Source organism: Protomyctophum parallelum, assembly GCF_964188405.1.
Source record: "Protomyctophum parallelum genome assembly, chromosome: 20".
In the NCBI taxonomy this organism is placed as follows: domain Eukaryota; kingdom Metazoa; phylum Chordata; class Actinopteri; order Myctophiformes; family Myctophidae; genus Protomyctophum; species Protomyctophum parallelum.
In genome coordinates, this window is record NC_139718.1 from 1,311,848 (window position 1) to 1,332,170 (window position 20,323).

Genomic DNA, 20,323 nt, shown 5'->3' on the forward strand with positions numbered 1-20,323 from the left:
TTCAGGTTCCTGTTTAAGGTGGTCTTCAGGTTCCTGTTTAAGGTGGTCTTCAGGTTCCTGTTTAAGGTGGTCTTCAGGTTCCTGTTTAAGGTGGAATTCAGGTTCCTGTTTAAGGTGGAATTCAGGTTCCTGTTTAAGGTGGTCTTCGGGTTCCTGTTTAAGGTGGAATTCAGGTTCCTGTTTAAGGTGGTCTTCAGGTTCCTGTTTAATAGAACCAGTCGTGGCTGGAGAACTGATCTTCACCTGCAGACTGGACTCCACACACTGGACTGGAATGAAGGAATACAATAAATACTTTAATACTGAGGACTTTGTGACGTGAATAAGGACTTTAATAATGACTTTGATTGATGTGACATGGGTTGAAAATGAAGATGGAATATGACAGAGGGAACAGAGGTTGTAAAGGCATTACATTTAAATGTATTTATTTGTTAATATTTGTCTTTTCAAAGACTGGGCTGTGCTATACACGCCCCCCATGGCCCGGGAGGGAAGCCAGGTGGGGAGGGTGATAATTGGGACTGCACGTCCCAAGGGGGCGGCAGTGGCTCAGCGGTAGTGGCTGGATGGGGACCACAAGGTTGCCGGTTCTATCCCTGTGGGCTCCCCCAGAGTTAGAGTCAAAGTGTCCTTGAGCAAGACTCTGAACCCCTAATTGCTCTCTACGTCCTCCCGGTGGGGGCTCCTCACTGGTACCAGAGTCAGTAGGATGCAATAAGCAGTGTCAACATAACAAATACATTGGGGAGAAAAACCATAAGTACATATACCTGTACATATCCTGTACAACTTGACTACAGGGTTGAGTCTTGCATCAAGCGGTCCATGTCTCTGGTCCATCTGTCGCTGATCCTCTGATGTGGATGAATGTGAGTCCATCTCCTGATAACGTAATCTCTCCCTGTGGTCTGTGGAAAACACAGTGACAAAAAAACATGACTATTGTAACTCCCTCCTTACTGGCCTACCGGCATGCTCACTTAAGCCTCTCCAATTAATCTAAAATGCCGCAGCTCGCTTGGTCTTCAACCAGGCAAAATTCTCACATGTCTCCCCCCTTCTCCACTCCCTCCATTGGCTCCCGGTCGCTGCCCCTCCCCCTTCTCCACTCCCTCCATTGGCTCCCGGTCGCTGCCCCTCCCCCTTCTCCACTCCCTCCATTGGCTCCCGGTCGCTGCCCCTTCCCCTCTTCCGCTCCCTTCATGACACCCCCATATATTGCAAGTCTGATTGAACTCTACAAACCCTCCCGGCTGGAAGAACATTCACTAAAAACGCCAGTACAGGCCTGGGCCGTGGCTCAGCGGTCCAGGCACCTTGGCTGGTAATCCAGTCTGGCAGTGTGCCGCGGGTTCGACTCTCGATCCCGACAGCCTTTACTGCATGTCATCCCCCCCCCATCTCTCTCCCCATTTCATGTCAGCCTCCTGTATGTCCCTCCATTAAAGAATATAAAATAAAAATGCCGGGATAACTCAGGAAAATGACAGGAAAACACACCACACATCCCAAACTATGGAATGCACTTCCTTCCCATTGCAATCAGAGCTCACTCCCAATCTTCCGCCCTAGGCTGAAAACCCACCTCTTCAGACTGCATCACAGCCTGTAGAACTTTCCCTAGCCTCAATGACCTTACAGGTGTACGCAAAGGCTCAAATTATCTAATTTAGATAGCATTTTCTGTAGACATAGCCTTATATAGAATCAGGGCTACAGTGAGTGACTTAATATGGCACCTAATTTCTTAAGGTGCTACATAAAAGCTTATAAAAAAATAAATTGTGGTGGCGCTACCAACTGAAAAGGTAGGTGGTACGAGTGCTACCTGTGAAAAAGTTAGTCTGGAGCCCTGCATAGAATATATGCATAGTTTAATTAGGGATGTTGAAAAAAGTTGAAAATCGACTAGATTATCGACTCATGCCTCCCGCGACTCAAAACGTATGAGTCGAAAAATCGTTTTTATTTGTATTATTATTTTTTCAGTCAGTCAGTGCCGCTCGTCGCATGCAAGTTGACTTTGAGCAGAGCGCTGTGGACCCCATCGTCCAAGGGTGTGTGCGTGTGTGTGTGGTGGGGGGTGGTATCTTAGCAACACTGAATGATCAGTCCCATTGGTCGTCTGCTCGTATCATGAGCCAATGGCTGCAGCTCTGAGCTTCCCAGACCCAGCTCATCTACACATGCCGTAAAGTGAGCTGACACTGACAGCCAGCCACAGGCTCTGTTCTGAGCGGAGAGCGCTCTTCTCTTCTCGTGAAGAAAGCAGGACAGAGTTGTCAAATAAATCCCGCCGTCATTTATACTGTATTTATTATCCGACCCGACATTAAAATACGGAACAACGTGCGTCCCGTATCAGTTCATTACTCGTGACAGGCTGCAGACACTTGAGAGTTGGGACTAGCGGCTAGCCGATAGCGCCGCTGCTCCTTCAGTTTCGTTGTTTACAAAATAAAGTTTATTTTTTATTATTGGGATTTGATCATTGATGCAAATTCTAAACCATACATGTCAAACTCAAGGCCCGGGGGCCAAATCAGGCCCGTGAATGAATTATCTTTGGCCCGCGAGATGATATTTAATTAGTATTAGTACTGGCCCTTTGGTATATTGCACGGACCACCATAATACTACAAGTCCCACAATGCACTGCGAGTGCATTGTCACGTATCGAGGGTCCGCAAGCGCAAGCATGCGTCTTCTCTTCACTATTGATCAGCAGTGAAAGTATATCACTTGTGGTCAACTTTCAGCTACCCCTCTCCCCAAAAATGGCCCGTGTGTTGAAACACAGTCCGGCCCTCGACTTGTACCAATTTCTTTATTTTGGCACACTGTGTATTTGAGTTTGACACCCCTGTTCTAAACATATGGATGCAGCTGCAGAAGTTGTGTTGCTTAAAGGAATGCATAGTTGCGTTCTCCTCAACTGCTGCGCAGCAACAACAAAAATATAAAAATAATGAAGAAAAAAAGGAAAAAAGTCGTTCGACACGTCGATTTTTGGCCTCGATTCGTCGATTGGCCAAATATGAGTCGTTTGGCATCCCTAAGTTTAATTATATAGATATTCCACTTACGTATGATTTCTGACTATTTTTTATGTAGGCCTATTAGTGCTGCCGGAATTGTCCAAAAATTACATTTGGATATTCGTTTTAAAAACCCACGTGGATTCGTCTCTCTCTCTCTCTCTCTCTGCATTGTTGCTGCTGAAAATGCATTCTCCCTTCTCCAGTAAAACTTCACCGACATTTTTCTTAAATGAGCAATCCTAAGTATTAATTCACAGAACAGAACACTGCATTGCTACTGCCGGAACAAACAGAACGCCAGGCCTGTCCCCGATTCTGATCACTAGGTACGCTGTTGACGGAAGATGTCACCCTTCTGAGCAGCGTACACTCCCTGCGCAAAGAACGTAATCGGGGAACCTACGCAGCCTGCGTAGTCTCTACTAGTCTGCGTTTAGGAAGAGTGCGAGGCAGCTGATTTATTCTTCAATGTATGCCGGTGTCGGCGTGTCGCGTGGCAAATACAACTAATCTACAAGCTCACAAGTCAGTGAGTCACAACGCTTACCCATGGCACCGTCTCGCGAAAACTTGCACCGAATTTCTTTTTTTTTTTTTTTTCGAACCTTAATTTTATATATTCGGTTATTAATTTATTTTTTTTATTTGAAAATTCGTTAGAATATGTTATATTCGTTGGCAGCACTAAGACCTATATGATGTATTACCATGTTTTTGTTCTTGCTTACTGTAAATCTGTATCTGTAAATCAAATCAAAATCAGACCAGCCTCTCCTCTTTAGCGTAAATAAAAATAACGTTTTTGCTACTCACCAAAACAAAGGCGGGTTGTGTCATTAGAAAGCCTACTTTCCTTAGTGGACGCACTCTGAGGTACGGTGCTTTTTGGCCAGAAAGGGATTTTATTTCACCGGAGGGAAAATATTCTCTATGAGGCAGTTCTCTGGGCAAAATCAGTAGAGGGCGCAGCGGAGTAACTAAAAATATATTTTTTCCGGTGGAAACAAAATCCCCTTCTGGCCAAAAGGTACAGTTTATACGTGTGGTGGGGGGCTCAGAGTGCGTCCACTAAGGAAAGTAGGCTTTCTAATGACACAACTCGCCTTTGTTTTGGTGAGTAGCAAAAACGTTATTTTTATCTACGCTAAAGAGTAGAGGCTGGTCTGCATTCATGCGAGCGGCGGAAGTTGAGAGTAACATAGCTCTAAATGAAACGCATTAGAGCTATGGACCAGAGCTATCCTCTCTCCATGTGTCTGCACCAACTGCACTAGAGACTGATAAATGTACTGTAATTCTGCAAACTATTAAGAAATAGTTCAATCAATCAATCAAAACACATTCAGACAACGGGTGTAAATGTGTGTTGCTGCACAGTCTGTAACACAGGGTTGATTCATCACAACTAACTAGTTCAGTGGATTGGCTTGCCTTCCAGCCTCAAGGTGATCAGTTCCTTTGAAAATTTAAAATCCACATTAAAAAGATGGTTGGCCGAAAACATGTCCTAATTTTTATTTTAGTATACTGACTTTTATAGTGCAGAATAGATAAATGGCACAAATGAAAAAAATATATAAGGGAAAAAAATAAAATAAATCCAGTTTTATTGGTCAGTTTTCATGATTTTTGTCCTGTTTTTGTGTTTGTGTGTGTTTGTTTTTTGCCTCCTGTTTGTGTCTGTATTGTACTTTATTGTCTGTTGCTCCCCTTTCCCCAAGAGGACCACAATGGAAACAAGCCTAACAGCTTTCTAATGACTTTATTTTTTTGAAAATATGTATTATTTTTCAATAAAGTATTCAATCAATCAATAGCAGCTACCGGTAGCATAGTTAGCTAGTTAGCACCATATAGTTATGAACTGTTATAAGGTTAGCAGCACCTACAGCTAGCATAGCTAGTGTAACGCCCGGTATTCAAACTTTACAGGATCTCCTCACTGGTCAGCAAAAACACCTTCTAGACCAGAGGTGTCGAACTGAACTTGGGGCGAGGGCCGCATTGGTCAAAAGGTCACTTGATGGGGGCCACAACCAGTTGCGGACGCACGCTCGATATCTCAGTCAGTCACTGCTAGAATATAATATTATATATTATATATATCATGGAACTCGTGTGTGAGAGAGAGAGAGAGAGAGAGAGAGAGAGAGAGAGAGAGAGAGAGAGAGAGAGAGAGGGAGGGGGAGAGAGAGAGGGAGGGGGAGAGAGAGAGGGAGGGAGGGAGGGAGGGGGGGTGTCTTAACTTCACAGCTCTGCCGATGGCTGTAGCAATGAGAGAGAGAGAGAGAGAGAGGGGTGTGTCTTTTGGTACTTCACAGCTCAAGTAGCAGAGACCTGCATTCCACAAATTCTTGATACTTAACACCCAACAGCTGGAGCAATTAAGGCACAAGGGAAGGGAGGGGAGGCGCGCTCCCTCCTCCCCTCCCTTCTGTAGCTGCTGCTCGCCTCAGAGCACTGGCTCAGAGGTAGTGTTAAATCAGGTTTTAGACACCAACCCCCGGGCCGCAGAAGACGACGTCGCGGGCCGGATCACCAGTTTGACACCTCTGTTCTAGACCTTAATAACAGGAGCCCTCTTAGAAGGTTTCTTTGACTAGGCATGCACCTCTTGGTACCACAGCACCTCAAAGGCCCTTAAAACAAGGCTCCAGATCTCCAAAAACAAACTGGTCAGGCTACAACTTGGCCTCACCCCCCGAACACACCTCACCCCTGCCCACTTTGACAGGCTGGGATGGCTTAGGGTCGACGACAGAGTACAGCATCTTGCAATGGGTCTGGTCCACAAGATTTGATACACCACCAAGATACCCATGTACCTGTCTAAATACTTCACTAAGATACCCATGTACCTGTCTAAATACTTCACTAAGATACCCATGTACCTGTCTAAATACTTCACTAAGATACCCATGTACCTGTCTAAATACTTCCTTAATGTAAATGAAGTCCACACCCACAACACCAGAGGGAGTGCAACAAACCATGTATAACCCAGATTCGGCACAAACAAGAGACTAAATTATTTTCGCTCCTATGCCACCAAAATGTAGAACGCCCTACCAACAGTCATTAAGACATGTGAATCCCTTGAATCGTTCAAAACCGCTCTCAAAGGGCACCTACGGACGACTGCAATTCGAAACTGGCCCCCGTAAAATCTGAATCCCCCCCCCCTTTTCCCCTCACTGTAGGCCTATATGTTTCTTTTGCTTCCTTTATGATGAATCACTGTTCTGTTCTTTAACTATATAGAAGTGTCTCTAAAAATGTTTTGATGAATTGAACATGGTGGACCCTCTTGTAAACACTTGAAATGTACTGTAACTGTTAATAAATATTTCAATCAATCAAGTCCAACATCTTAACCACTAGACCAAAGGGACCCGGAGGACATCTTAGACCTTTGAGGCCACCAGCACCAGGCTGAGGCTGAGAGCCACTCTGCTACACTAGCAGCTGCCGATAGCATATAGCTAGCAGCTAACCTTAGAACTCTATGGTGCTAACTAGATACCACAGCTAGCTAGCTAACACCATAGAGTCATAAGGTATCCGATAGCAGCAGCTGCTAGCTATGCTATCGGATACCTTATGACTGGAACCGTACCTATGTTCCCTCAGCTCTATGTTCCCTCAGCCTCCCTCACCCTAGCCCTAACCTCCCCCGGGGCAGACACCTAAACCTAACCGCAACCCTCTCCCGACCCGCAGCGCACCTCGGGGCTGAGGGACTGCATGTTGTAACGTTAGCATGCTAACGGCGGCTAACGGCCGGAAGCAGCGACGAATGAATACACAGACAACATTATTATCAACAAATGAACAACAATAATAATAATAATAAACACAGCTTTGAACTCACCGCTCATACATTAATAATCACCAGGGTTACGAGATGTCAACAAAACCGTCAACAACAGACTAGTTGTGCAGGCTGTGCAGTTTGCAGCAATCACAGTTGACCGCGTCCTCGACCGACGTCATCCGGGTGCATCCCCATGGTGTGTGTGTGTGTGTGTGTGTGTGTGTGTGTGTGTGTGTGTGTGTGTGTGTGTGCGCGTGCGTGCGTGCATGTGTGCCAAGATTGACAGTAACACCTTTGAGAGGCTGCTAGATGTGTTTACCAGTAGATTTGTACCGGAGGCTAATACTGCGGTGTGTGTGTGACATTCTTATTTTCACTATTAAAGCCCGTTTACAGGTGTTGCCGACCAAGTTCAACTTGGCAACCTGGTACCACACGACCCACACTGCATCCTACATCCAGTACCAACCTGGTACCCATCAGCACACGACCCACACTGCATCCTACATCCAGTACCAACCTGGTACCCATCAGCACACGACCCACACTGCATCCTACATCCAGTGCCAACCTGGTACCCATCAGCACACGACCCACACTGCATCCTACATCCAGTACCACATGACAAAGAAACAGTCGCACACATCTTAAATGGTTGCAGCCACTATAAAGGACTGTACATTGCCAGACATGACCGTCTGGTGGACCTGGTCTCAGACAAGATCAGAGGAGTACAGGACAGGACAACAAGAATGTATAAACACAGTGTTGTAATCTCAAGTATGGACCCTGGTCCGGTTCTGGCTGACCGGTAGTGTGTGTGTGCAGGCTGGGTGGTGTGTGATAATCCAACTGAATTATTCCTGTGGTAACGGCGGCGATCGACGGGCCCGGGAGAACAACAATAACGGGACACTCAGACAGTCTCTCGCCAAAGGTTCACAATTTATTACACACATACAGAAACATATATAGGTCTGGATCCTTGTGTCCTCATGACGTGCCACTGAGACATAACAATAACATTGGCGCTAGCAGCAAGTGGCCTTGCTCTCTGAGATGGTTTCAGTGGCTAACCAGAAAGTCAGTATGTTACAGTTCATGGCAGTACACAATACATATCCTGTACATTTGTATATTCACGTACAAGTACACAGCATAGGCACTCATACACATATCATGTTGTATATCACAACAGTGCCCTCTTTTGTTCTAAAAGAACAACTCTGCTGTAATTACGGAAAAGCGTACAATCATGTCTCGATACCGAAAAACCTAGCCAGTCATTTTAAATATGACCCTTTCACTCAATCTGTGATAAATCTTTGCTAGGAAAATTGCATCGAGCCCTCCTTTATCCTCATCAACCATCCTATGGACGAGCACACGCATGCGACATGGTTGTACGCGAAAAACAGAGACAGGGAGAGAGAGAAAGAGAGAGAGAGAGATATGAAAATAGGAAACACAGGAAGAAAAGAGGATATCAAGCAATCCAACTATATATTCAACAAAACATAAGAATTAACATAAAAATTAGTAAGGAAGGTTTGGGAAGGGACAAGAAAAATGGGATGTGGGGAGAGGGAAGGATACAATAACATCAACACTGAAATCAACACTGAAATCATCACTTAAGATCACTGATTGTGTTTAAATGAAATCATTTCTAACTAATGAATAATCAACCTTTTCTTAAGTCAGTAGTGTCTAATTTCAACACTATGTACTCTGACTCTATTCTACTCTTGTTTTGTCTTTCCCTTATCCGTCCTTACTCACTGTCTGTCGCTACACCACAGAATTCACAAACATTTTCAGCGACCGGTATATTATTATCCACTGTGTGCGTACTCCTAGTTTGTAAAAGGAATGCTGTGTTTACAGAGCTACCTATAATCTTACTAAGACACGCTTTAACACACATCAAACCAACACAAAACACAAAAATGCACATTACTAGTGGAATGGCTAATCGGAGTAAGAAACCCTTCCAACCTGACATTAATGAATCTAACCAACTGAATTCCCCGTCATCTGTCACTTCTCTATCCTGAAGTGCCTGTCTTATCTGAGTCATGTTGGTTAAGGCCTGTTGTATGATTTGGCCATCAGCATCGTCCTGTGGGATGAAAGTACAACATGTATGTTCCCCTTCCCCTATAAGTACACAAACCCCCCCAGATGCCGCTGTCAACAAATCTAAAACGAGCCTGTGAGCCATGACCATCAAGCGCAAGCTAGTTAACTCCTTGCGCACACTCTCTCCTTCGATGACGGTTGCATTGATAAATGCCATTAGCCGATACCTGTTTTCTTCTACTTCCTCCCGCACTTCCCCTACTCCCACCCATGGAAAAAGGGATTGTAGAAATTTGTCTCCCCCTGTCCACAACTTGTGATCGTGGGGTACTGTACTGCGTCCCTTCGTAACTGAGGCCCTCTTTGAACGACTACGAAATGTGCGGGTGTTGACATGTGCAGTGTGTGGGACCACATAGGTAGGATCTTGTAACCATACCATCGTACAGACCCCTCCCCAGTTGGGCGGGAGTGCGGTCCAGACATTATGTCCACACAACCAAAACCAGTCCGGTAATACTCTGGTTCCCATGCATGTGGGCGCTATCCCTGTACACAGAGTCTTGTTCCCATTGTCCAATTGTAGAGCAAAAGTAAGGTCCTTCGCATATGCGTACCCACTCATTTTGGGATCTTGTTGACAAGTGTCATTGCAGTGTTTTGCAGCCTGCTCGTGCAAATAAGGGCAATGGGACCAGACCCTGTCACACTTAGCCAATGTGACATTCCCCAAGAGCATAGTTCCATCATTGACAAAGCAGCTGTCAAATGTCATGTCCTCCGGGACAACGATTGGGCTCAGGAACTTGATAGGGTTCTGAGGCCCTGCAGTCAGCTCGGGGCATTTGCTACCCAGCTTTGATGGGGTAACTGTTAACTCCAAAGTTTTAGAAAAGTCAGCATCTTTCCAATCAGTGCTCATCCCAGGATGTGTCGCCACTGCGACCAAACACATAGTCTGAAACCAGTCAAGGTCTCTGACCTTGAGCATCGGTGTAGAGATAGATTGTGGCATATGCGAGCACACGTAGCAGGAAGTGTTATGTCCCCTTGACCGTGCTGTGAATCTTGCATATCGCCACCAGGAATTTGTCATATAGACATGCTTGGGGTCATAACTGTCAGCCCATGGATCGTCGGATGCAGATATCGTGCCTCGAGTTGACCTTTTGACTTGGTCACTGGAGCACCGGGCGGGGACAGGAGAGTACTTGCACGCCATGCAGTGAACGGCTATTCCAGCCATTAGAAGCAGGGTGGTTACCGCAGCTAGGGCCCCCTGGCTGCATTTCTTCCTCCGTCCCTCGCCGTCCTGATGTGCCATTAGCAGTCGATATTCTGCTCCTTGGGGGCTGGCTTCAGCCTCGTGGCATGGATCCATTGAGGGGCAGAATCTGTGAGCATTGCGGTCCTTGTCACCGCCAGTACTGTCGTCGGAGGGCCGTATGGGGGATCCCTGACTCCTTTCGTCTTTAGCGACAGTATCAGCACCCTGTCACCAGGCTGGAATGGGTGCGTTGGTTTATCTGAGGGCAGAGGAAAAGATAGAGACACGTCACCATAGTGGCCATTCAATGTATGGATTAACGCATCGGTATAATCACACACAACTACATCTAGATCCCCCGGAAGACAAGGCGCCCTCCCCCCTCTAACCCATGGAGTTGGAAATGGCCTTCCCATGATCACCTCAAAGGGTGATAATTTAGTGGTGGCACTCGGGGTCATCCTGATTTCAGCTAAAACAGCAGGCAAAACATCAACCCAGCTCTTTCCCAAGTCCATAGCTGCCTTTGTGACTCTAGACTTAAGAGTTCTGTTCATCCGTTCCACATAAGCGGAACTTTCCGGATGGTATGGAATATGATATTTCCATTCAATCTGTAAATATTTACATAGCAACCTAGTGACCCTTGCTGTGAATGCTGGACCTCCATCTGAATTCAAAGACATGGCTAGACCATACCTAGGGAATATCTCCTTTGCTAGTATTCTAACAACTGTCTTTGCCTTTTCATTTGAACAGGGAAAAGCTTCAGGCCATTTGCTAAATTCACACACTATCACCAACATGTACTTGAACGGGCCCTTTTGGGGCATGTGAGTGAAATCTATTTGCCAAGATTGAAATGGTGCTGTCGGGGTAGGCAATGCGTCATGTTTTATGGGGACCTTCCCTTTGTGCGCTCGGACACAGATCAAACATGAGCCTATAATCAACTTCACTGTGCTTTGCATTTTTCTGATGCAAAACCTAGTCTGTAGGATACCAATAACACCTGACTGACCTACATGTCCAACGCCATGAAAATGACGTACCAGAAATGGCAAACAGCTTAGTGGCAGGCACAACCTCTTTTCCCTGTCATAAATCAAACCATTTTCTGCTGTAATGCAACCCCTTGATGCCCAGTGCTCATGATCTTCATTCTTCAGTCGTGGCACTGGTTTGTAATATCAGAATGTCTGTGTATTGTGGGGTATATGTGGCGGCAAACATTGAATATGAGCTGTTTTCTGTGAAATGGGGAGATGGCAGGCCTTCACGGGAGGCCCACCCCGCCACTTGGTCCGCAAAATTGTTTCCATCAGCGTCAGTGTCTCCCTTCTGGCTGTGACCCTTAACCTTTACTACAGCTAACTTCTCTGGGAGGTTGACGGCCTGTAACAAGTCTGTTATCAATGTTTTGTGAGAGATCTGCTTGCGGTCTGCAGAAACAAACCCTCTCAGCGCCCATAATTTTGCAAAGCAATGAACCACATTAAAAGCATAGATCGAGTCTGTATACACAGTTAAAGTTTCTTTACCATGTAATCTACAAGCTCTCGACAGAGCTACTAATTCAGCAGCCTGTGCAGAGATAAATGGTAATGAATATGCTTCAAGGACTGTGTCTGGCAGCCGGCACACGGCATACCCGCACAGATACACTCCGTCTGCAGGTTTTGAGCAGGAACCGTCTACATAAACATGCTCTCCTAATTCGAATGGGACTGTAGACAAATCTATTCTCGCTGCTGTGGATGCATTAATCTCCTCTAGACAGTCATGGTCATGGGGGGTTGATTCCACTGTGTGACTGACCTGTATGTTAGTCAGTAGTGCATGCAGAAGTGCGGCAGGATTAGAGTCTGGCAGTGACCTAACCGTCAGTCCTATGGTATTGGTCAGAACCTGGTCATAGCGACACCTTCTCTGTGCAGTCATGTGCTGTGATGAAATGTGTTGTAGAATAGTCAATACATGATGTGATGCATGTAATATAAGTGTATGTCCTTGCACTATTCTCTGTGCGTCTGTGACCATCATCGCACATGCAGCAACCGCTCGCAAACAGCCAGGCATACCCTGCACAATAGAGTCAAAGGTCTTGCTGAGATAAGCCACGGGCCTATAGCTATTCCCGTGCTCTTGAGCAAGGACCGCAGCCGTCGTGCTGGCGCCCTCTTTCACATAGAGATGAAAAGGAATGTTATAGTTCGGCAAACCCAACCCGGGACTCGAACATAGTGCTCTCTTTAGAGCAGAAAAAGAGAACATCATCTCCTCCGTCCATACAATCTTTTCTGGTTCAGTCTCTAAACATGCAGCTCTCAGAGTCCTGTCGAAAAATGAGCAATCTGGTATCCACGCCCTGCAGAAGTTTGTTAGGCCTAAAAAGCTGGCCATAGCCTTTTTAGTCTCTGGCGGGGGAACGGCTTGTATGAGCTGGATGCGGTCGGCAGACAGTGTCCTTTTTCCCTGGGCCAGGATAAAGCCCAGGTATTTCACCTCAGGCAGTGCCCACTGAATCTTGTGTAGCGCTGCCTTGAACCCAGCGGCAGCTAGGTGTTTCAGCAACATAATGGACGCCTCCTGACAAAGTTCTTTCGACCCGGCTGATAAAAGTAGGTCATCCGCATATGTGACCAGCGTACATCCCGGCGGGGGAAAGAAGGACGCCAGCGTGGCGTGTACCACCGCTGAGAAAGCACTGGAAGAGTCTATATACCCCTGTGGCAATCTGCGGTAGCTGTACTGCTGCGCCTTGTATGTAAAAGCTAGGAGTGGCTGCGTTTCCACATCAACAGGAATGCTAAAATATGCATTGCTCAGGTCACATGTGGTGAAGTGGGTATGGTCAGAAGGTATGACAGTCAGGATTGAGGGGATGTCAGCTACGCTATGTGATCCTAGTGGCACAATTAACTCATTGACCTTACGAAGATCATGGGTAAACCTATATTCTCCCGAAGATTTTTTAATCGGGTTAATGGGAGTGTTAAAAGGTGATGTAGTGGGAAATATAACCCCTTGATCTAGCAGAGACTCAATTATGGGTCGGAGCCCCTCCTCTTTCTGTATGGAAAGTGGATATTGCTTACAGAAAACCGGGCGTGCGCCCTCTTTTAACACCGCCTTATATGGTGTACAATCTATAAAGCCTGTGTCTGCACCATGCATGGCCCAAAAAGTGCTAGGAATGTCCCTTAAATAATCTGGAATATGGAGCGCTTGAGTCTGAGTGGAATGCCTGCTCAGAGTCGATTTAATGCAGGGGCTGATAGGGGAAGAAATAGGCCTTGAATAGCCTGCTCTCCCTTCCGTGGCCCCGCTCTCTGCGGCCAGCATGAACACTGCTTTCTTGTTATCTGATAACAACAACATGTCTGGGAACACTAATAACTGATCTATATACACATCGGAGCCAGGCTCGCTGTCCTTGTCGGGGGAAAAAATACATATTGGCTTCTGATTCAAAGGAGCTTTCAGCGAGGGGTTAATGGACTGTGATAGAGTACCTAACACCTTCAGATCGGCCTCTGACAGAGTGACGTGAGACCGAGCCTGTGCAGGTCCTTTGGGCATGTGAGACAGCATAACATGATTAAGTGAATCTGTATGTAGTGTCAATCCTGTCTTTCCAAAAGAAAGGGTGCATCCCAGTTTAAAAAGCAGATCCCTGCCTATTAAATTAAAGGGACATGCTGGTATCACAACAAACTTATGTTGTAACTTCAATGATGGATCATTTGGGGAACGGACATCCATTGGATGCGTTTTTGGACATATGATAGGAGCCCCATCTATTCCCACAGACTCAATAGATGCTGACGATACAGGGCCATTGTAATACTTCATTGCCAAAGATGAGCGATCAGCACCTGTGTCTACCAAAAATGAATATGAGCACCATATATTCTGCTGATAATCGAACAATTCTAAACACATCATAGGCATAGTTTCAGAAGCACCACTTAATTCTAACTGTAGCATTGCGCGCACCGGGGCTCTAGTCTGCGGGCAGCCTCAATTATTCTGTTGAGACGGGCCGTTCCATTTCATAGGGAATTGGTGGTTTCCCCCCTGTTGTGACCCGTCATTCTGACCACCCTGGGCATAGCCCTGGTTGTAGCCCTGGCTATTACCTTGACCTTGCTGAATTTGTTGACCTTGCTGAATTTGTTGACCTTGCTGACCCTGCTGACCTTGCTGACCCTGTTGACCTTGCTGACCCTGTTGACCTTGCTGACCTTGCTGACCCTGTTGACCTTGCTGACCCTGTTGACGGCGTCCCTTTTTCCTACAATTGCGGCTCCAGTGGCCCGTTTTATGGCAGAAATAACACTTGTCATTTCTCCTATTTCCGTGGGAGGAGCCTGAGGCCTCCTCGCCACCCTGTTGATCCACCTGATGTGAAAACATTGTAGTTAAGGGGCCTTTTGACTTTTCTAAGGGAAAAACACCTGCAGCATCTTTCTCTCTTAGCTGCTTCCCGAAAACATCTACAGACATCTGTGTTACATTGGCGAATAAGATTCTCACCGCCTGACTATGTTGAGGGAGCATATTGCTCAAAAATGTAGAGATAAACAATACAGCCATCTTGTCCTCCGTGGGAAGCCCAGCATGTTCAACCCATGCACTATGGAAACGCATGAAGAAAGCAGACGCTGCCTCACTGTTCAACTGCTTGCAGGCGGCTGCAAAAGTAATGTCGCGTGTCTGTGCATGTAATTTTGTTAGGTAGGTTTTTAGGTCAGCAAACAAAGCCTTTACATGCTCCTGGTTTTGCCACGCATATCCATCAACGGTAGGGGCATCAAACTGAGGGTCTAAGCCCTTCACCGCTTCCAGCACTTCCTGCTCTGGGGTGTCTTTTAAACATTGTTCCAGAATGAACCTGTAATCAGGTCCTGAGAGCTGGTGATATCTACACACTTTCTGTAAGTAAGAGCAAAAAGTGATTGGGTTCTGTGCTGGATTGGGTGCCTTGTCACAGATCGCAGAAAGTGCGATGATGTCAGTGGGTTTTATCATGACTTTTCCATCACTCAGAGTCACAAACGGAAATGCATGCTGCGTCTCCATCACATTAGCTTCACCTTTTTTAGTCTCTGACTCCACCCTATCTAGTGCATCTTTTGCCACTTGCATTTGATGTATCAGGGAAGCTATTTTAGCCTGCTTGTCAGCGGCCTCTACTTCGCTGGCTAATTCTTCACTTAATTGTGAAAACTGTTGTTCTAAGTCACGTTGGCTTGCAGCCCTAGTCTTGGCGGGCTCATGAGTGACCACCTTACTCTGGGGAGCCTTTTTGGGTATGGCTCCTGACACTGCAGTGGCTGTAGGCGGGGGGACTGTCTCTGCAAATGCCTTTGCTGGCACTGTCACTAAGGATGCTTGTATTGGCTGTAATCCTGCCAGTACTCTGTCTACCGCACCTGGGGATTCTTGCCACCTATCCGGGTCTCCGGCTGGGGGCGGAGGCGCCGGCCCTATGTGTGCCCTTTGGCCACCATCTCTTACTCCACCTGCTGCTTCAGGAGCAGTGACCCCGCACATTAATTGAGCGATGACCTCATCATCCTCATCCTTATCTGCTGAAGGAGCAGATTTAGCAGGGAATGCGTACTGACTATGCTTGGCAGACTGGACACATTCGTGGGTGTGAGCTTTATCCCATGTTGGCTTTGCCTTCTCCCAGGCGGAGAAAGCTTCCTTCATATAAGGATAATTCCACTTGGAATCTCCCTCATAATCAAAAATCATGCGTTTACACATTGTCATATGCTCTGCTGTGAATGACCCCTTTTTTGGATAAGGTCTTGCTAAGCGAGGAACACGCACCTCTGACCAGCCAGCCATTAGCTCAACAAATGGATCTGTATAAAACGATCCAACCGTCCGAGTGACAAACTGTATGGGAGTCTCATTAGGCAGTGGGGTTTGTGCTGTGTTTTGTTTACATTTTCCCCATGCCCCAGGAGGAACGTCTTCTGATGTTTTGTATTTAACATTTTGAGACCTGGTTTTGGATGGTCCCCCCTGGACTCCTAAGCCCTCCCCAAACTTAACCTTGCTTTTACCCTGGCCCATTTCCAAGCTCCAAATATGCGGCGCAAAACACAAAACAAATACAGACCAGCAGGAATATTCAAAATTGTATCACTTCACACACCAGCCCTCTACTGATACCTCAGTTGGGTACCTAAATGTTCTATCTACAGTGACTTTTTTTAACACAAATGATCAGAGTGGAACTAAACAATGTATGCTGTGGGAAGACCCACAGGCTTAGCACGCTGTGATCAAAATTGATTCAATCAATCAATCTCACTGTATCACAGACCGTACCCTGCTAGAAACATCTAACAGATTAATGGAAAACAACAGGCAACTCACAGCTGTTGTGCGGAGCGATACGACCTCACCCCGGCTTCAAACCTAGCTTGCGTGATACAACACTAGGCCACTATCCTACTCCAAGAACAGTGTAAAAAACACACAGAATAATTCTGTTCTGCTGACGTACCAAACGTCAGGCTAAATATGGACTCCAACCATATTTGCTGCGTGTAAAACACGACGCAGTCTTTTTCCAAACTCTGTCAAGTCACAAGAACTACACCAGTCACTTTCAAACAAGCTGACTAACAGGGTCCATGTCAGTGAAAATTTGGAGGCAATATTAAAATCTGTGAGAACGACACCGGCAGGATTTAATTAAAAACGAAATCCTGCATACAACTATAAACATGGAAATTACCAGACAAGAGGAGAGTGCACTTATTCTCTTAGCAAGAATATAACATGGAGTGACTCACCTTTTGCTGGTAATCCCACTTCTGGCACCAACTGTTGTAATCTCAAGTATGGACCCTGGTCCGGTTCTGGCTGACCGGTAGTGTGTGTGTGCAGGCTGGGTGGTGTGTGATAATCCAACTGAATTATTCCTGTGGTAACGGCGGCGATCGACGGGCCCGGGAGAACAACAATAACGGGACACTCAGACAGTCTCTCGCCAAAGGTTCACAATTTATTACACACATACAGAAACATATATAGGTCTGGATCCTTGTGTCCTCATGACGTGCCACTGAGACATAACAATAACATTGGCGCTAGCAGCAAGTGGCCTTGCTCTCTGAGATGGTTTCAGTGGCTAACCAGAAAGTCAGTATGTTACAGTTCATGGCAGTACACAATACATATCCTGTACATTTGTATATTCACGTACAAGTACACAGCATAGGCACTCATACACATATCATGTTGTATATCACAACACACAGCACTGTAAAAATAGACTGGTTTGATCACAAGGACACGCATGTCAATTCACTTGTTTGACATCCAAACTTATGAAATATCAGCTTCTGGTGGAACGTATTATGGCCTTGGGATATAACTGTCAGCTTATTGTCCTTGTATTTGGAAGTCTGGGACATGTCCATAAACCTGTGCTCAGGGGTCTGCAATTGGGTGGATTGCAAAAGACAAATGCAAAAATCTTGGCTAAATACTGTTCTGTCTCGGCTATTATGGGCAGTCTGTCTATCTGAAGAAGGCGTTGTTTCATTTATCCCTAGGTGGCTTAAAAGAAAACAGTCAGACAACACCGTGGATCCTGACATGCGTGGCAGGTTACAACTAACCCGTGGTAGGTCAAAAGTAAATGGTAGGATCATTTGTTTTCATCGTAAAAAAAACATGAAACATAATAGTGTGACATGTAATGGTTTTCTACGATAAAACTAATGAAAATCCTCCTTTTCAACATGGTATGCCAATGTTCATGGTATGACGATGCAAAAACAAGAAAATCATGCTTTTCTAAATAGTATATTTTGTCGTTTTTCATGCATGGCTTTCAAAAAAATAAAATGACAGTCATGCTTTTCAACATAATATAACTACTATACTATGTCGTTTTTCAAAAAGTGATGCAAATCATGTTTCTCGACACTAGGCTATAGTATGTTGTTTTTTCATGGTTTGCAACGTGTTAAAAGGAAAAATACAAATAAACATGCTCTTCATTTATATGAAAATGATTGTAACTGAAGACTTAGACAAGGAGCTTAGTTCTTACATTTCTTTATTTGTTTAGATTTTCCCAAATACTGAATCCATAATGCTTACGATGATATTATAAATACTGAATCCATAATGGTTGTGTTATTATTAATTCAGAATCCATAAAGGTTATGATATTATAAATAGTAAATACACAATGCAGAATCCATTATGTCGGCCAGAGGTTCGAGACACCCAGCCAGGTCAGGTGATTTGTGTAATAATGTGAAACACTGATTTCTCACTCAACAGTAAACAAAACAACAGACAGTAAAAGTGTACACATAATACAATGTTGCATTGTATATAATTGTTGTATGTTTAAAGTAAGTCAGGGAGTGCCCTATAGACCTCTGGGAGATGGAGTCTGTCCCTGTTACAATGCCCTATAGACCTCTGGGAGATGGAGTCTGTCCCTGTTACAATGCCCTATAGACATCTGGGAGATGGAGTCTGTCCCTGTTACAATGCACTATAGACCTCTGGGAGATGGAGTCTGTCCCTGTTACAATGCACTATAGACCTCTGGGAGATGGAGTCTGTCCCTGTTACAATGCACTATAGACCTCTGGGAGATGGAGTCTGTCCCTGTTACAATGCCCTATAGACCTCTGGGAGATGGAGTCTGTCCCTGTTACAATGCCCTATAGACCTCTGGGAGATGGAGTCTGTCCCCGTTACAATGCCCTATAGACCTCTGGGAGCTGGAGTCTGTCTGTTACAATGCCCTATAGACCTCTGGGAGATGGAGTCTGTCCCTGTTACAATGCCCTATAGTATAGACCTCTGGGAGATGGAGTCTGTCCCCGTTACAATGCACTATAGACCTCTGGGAGATGGAGTCTGTCCCCGTTACAATGCCCTATAGACCTCTGGGAGATGGAGTTTGTCCCTGTTACAATGACCTATAGACCTCTGGGAGATGGAGTCTGTCCCCGTTACAATGCCCTATAGAAAAGTAACCAAATAATAACCATACTATACAACATGGTCAAATATTGGACACATTGTCAAATATGACCCAAGAAAGAAGCAACGTTTGAGAAAATAGCAGCTCTACAAGCTCACGACGCATAACAATGTGAGGGGTTGTGAACTTGTAGATCTGTACTTTTCACAAGAGTCAAACTAAATGATGTTGAGGGGTCCTCAGTTCAAATATGACTATTGTAGGAGGTCCCCAGTTCAAATATGATTATTTTAGGAGGTCCCCAGTTCAAATATGATTATTTTAGGAGGTCCCCAGTTCAAATATGATTATTTTAGGTCCCCAGTTCAAATATGATTATTTTAGGAGGTCCCCAGTTCAAATATGATTATTTTAGGAGGTCTCCAGTTCAAATATGATTATTTTAAGAGGTCCCCAGTTCAAATATGATTATTTTAGGAGGTCCCCAGTTCAAATATGATTATTTTAGGAGGTCCCCAATTAAACCATGATTATTTTTGAGCGGTTCCATTCCGTACATTGTGAGAACTGAACACAACACACTGATCAAAAGGAAAACGTTAGTTTTACAAAACATTACAGCGTCATGGAGACAGAAATGTAAACAAAACAAAAACAATAATAAATACATTTCCATGAGTTTAGAATATATACAAAGCTTTACAGAATCATTGTGAAACTTTCTGGGCCCCGCAAAAAAAAAAAAAAAAGGGTCATTTTCCTCCCCTCTCTCTCATTTTTTTAAATTGTCTGTTGCGGCTGTAGGCTGTTCAAAAGCCGTGAGCCGAGGAGCTAAGCATGAGAGTATTAAAGAGACACTTGTATGACGCGCACGCAAAGGAATCAGATCCAGTCCAAGCTGCCAGTTTGACAATTTATTCTTCTCCGCAGCACAGGTAAGACACAACAGTTCCCAGCTAACTATTATATACTACCGGGCCGGCATGGATGTTAAGATGCGTTGTTTGCGGTCAACAGAAAATGTCGACTCCCAGCTCACCCCCTCTCCGTCCAAGTTCCTCAACTCTAGTGCCAGGTAAACGCTGTGTAGTTATTAGCGTGGCAGCGCCCAGCCCCAGTGATCACGCCCACCA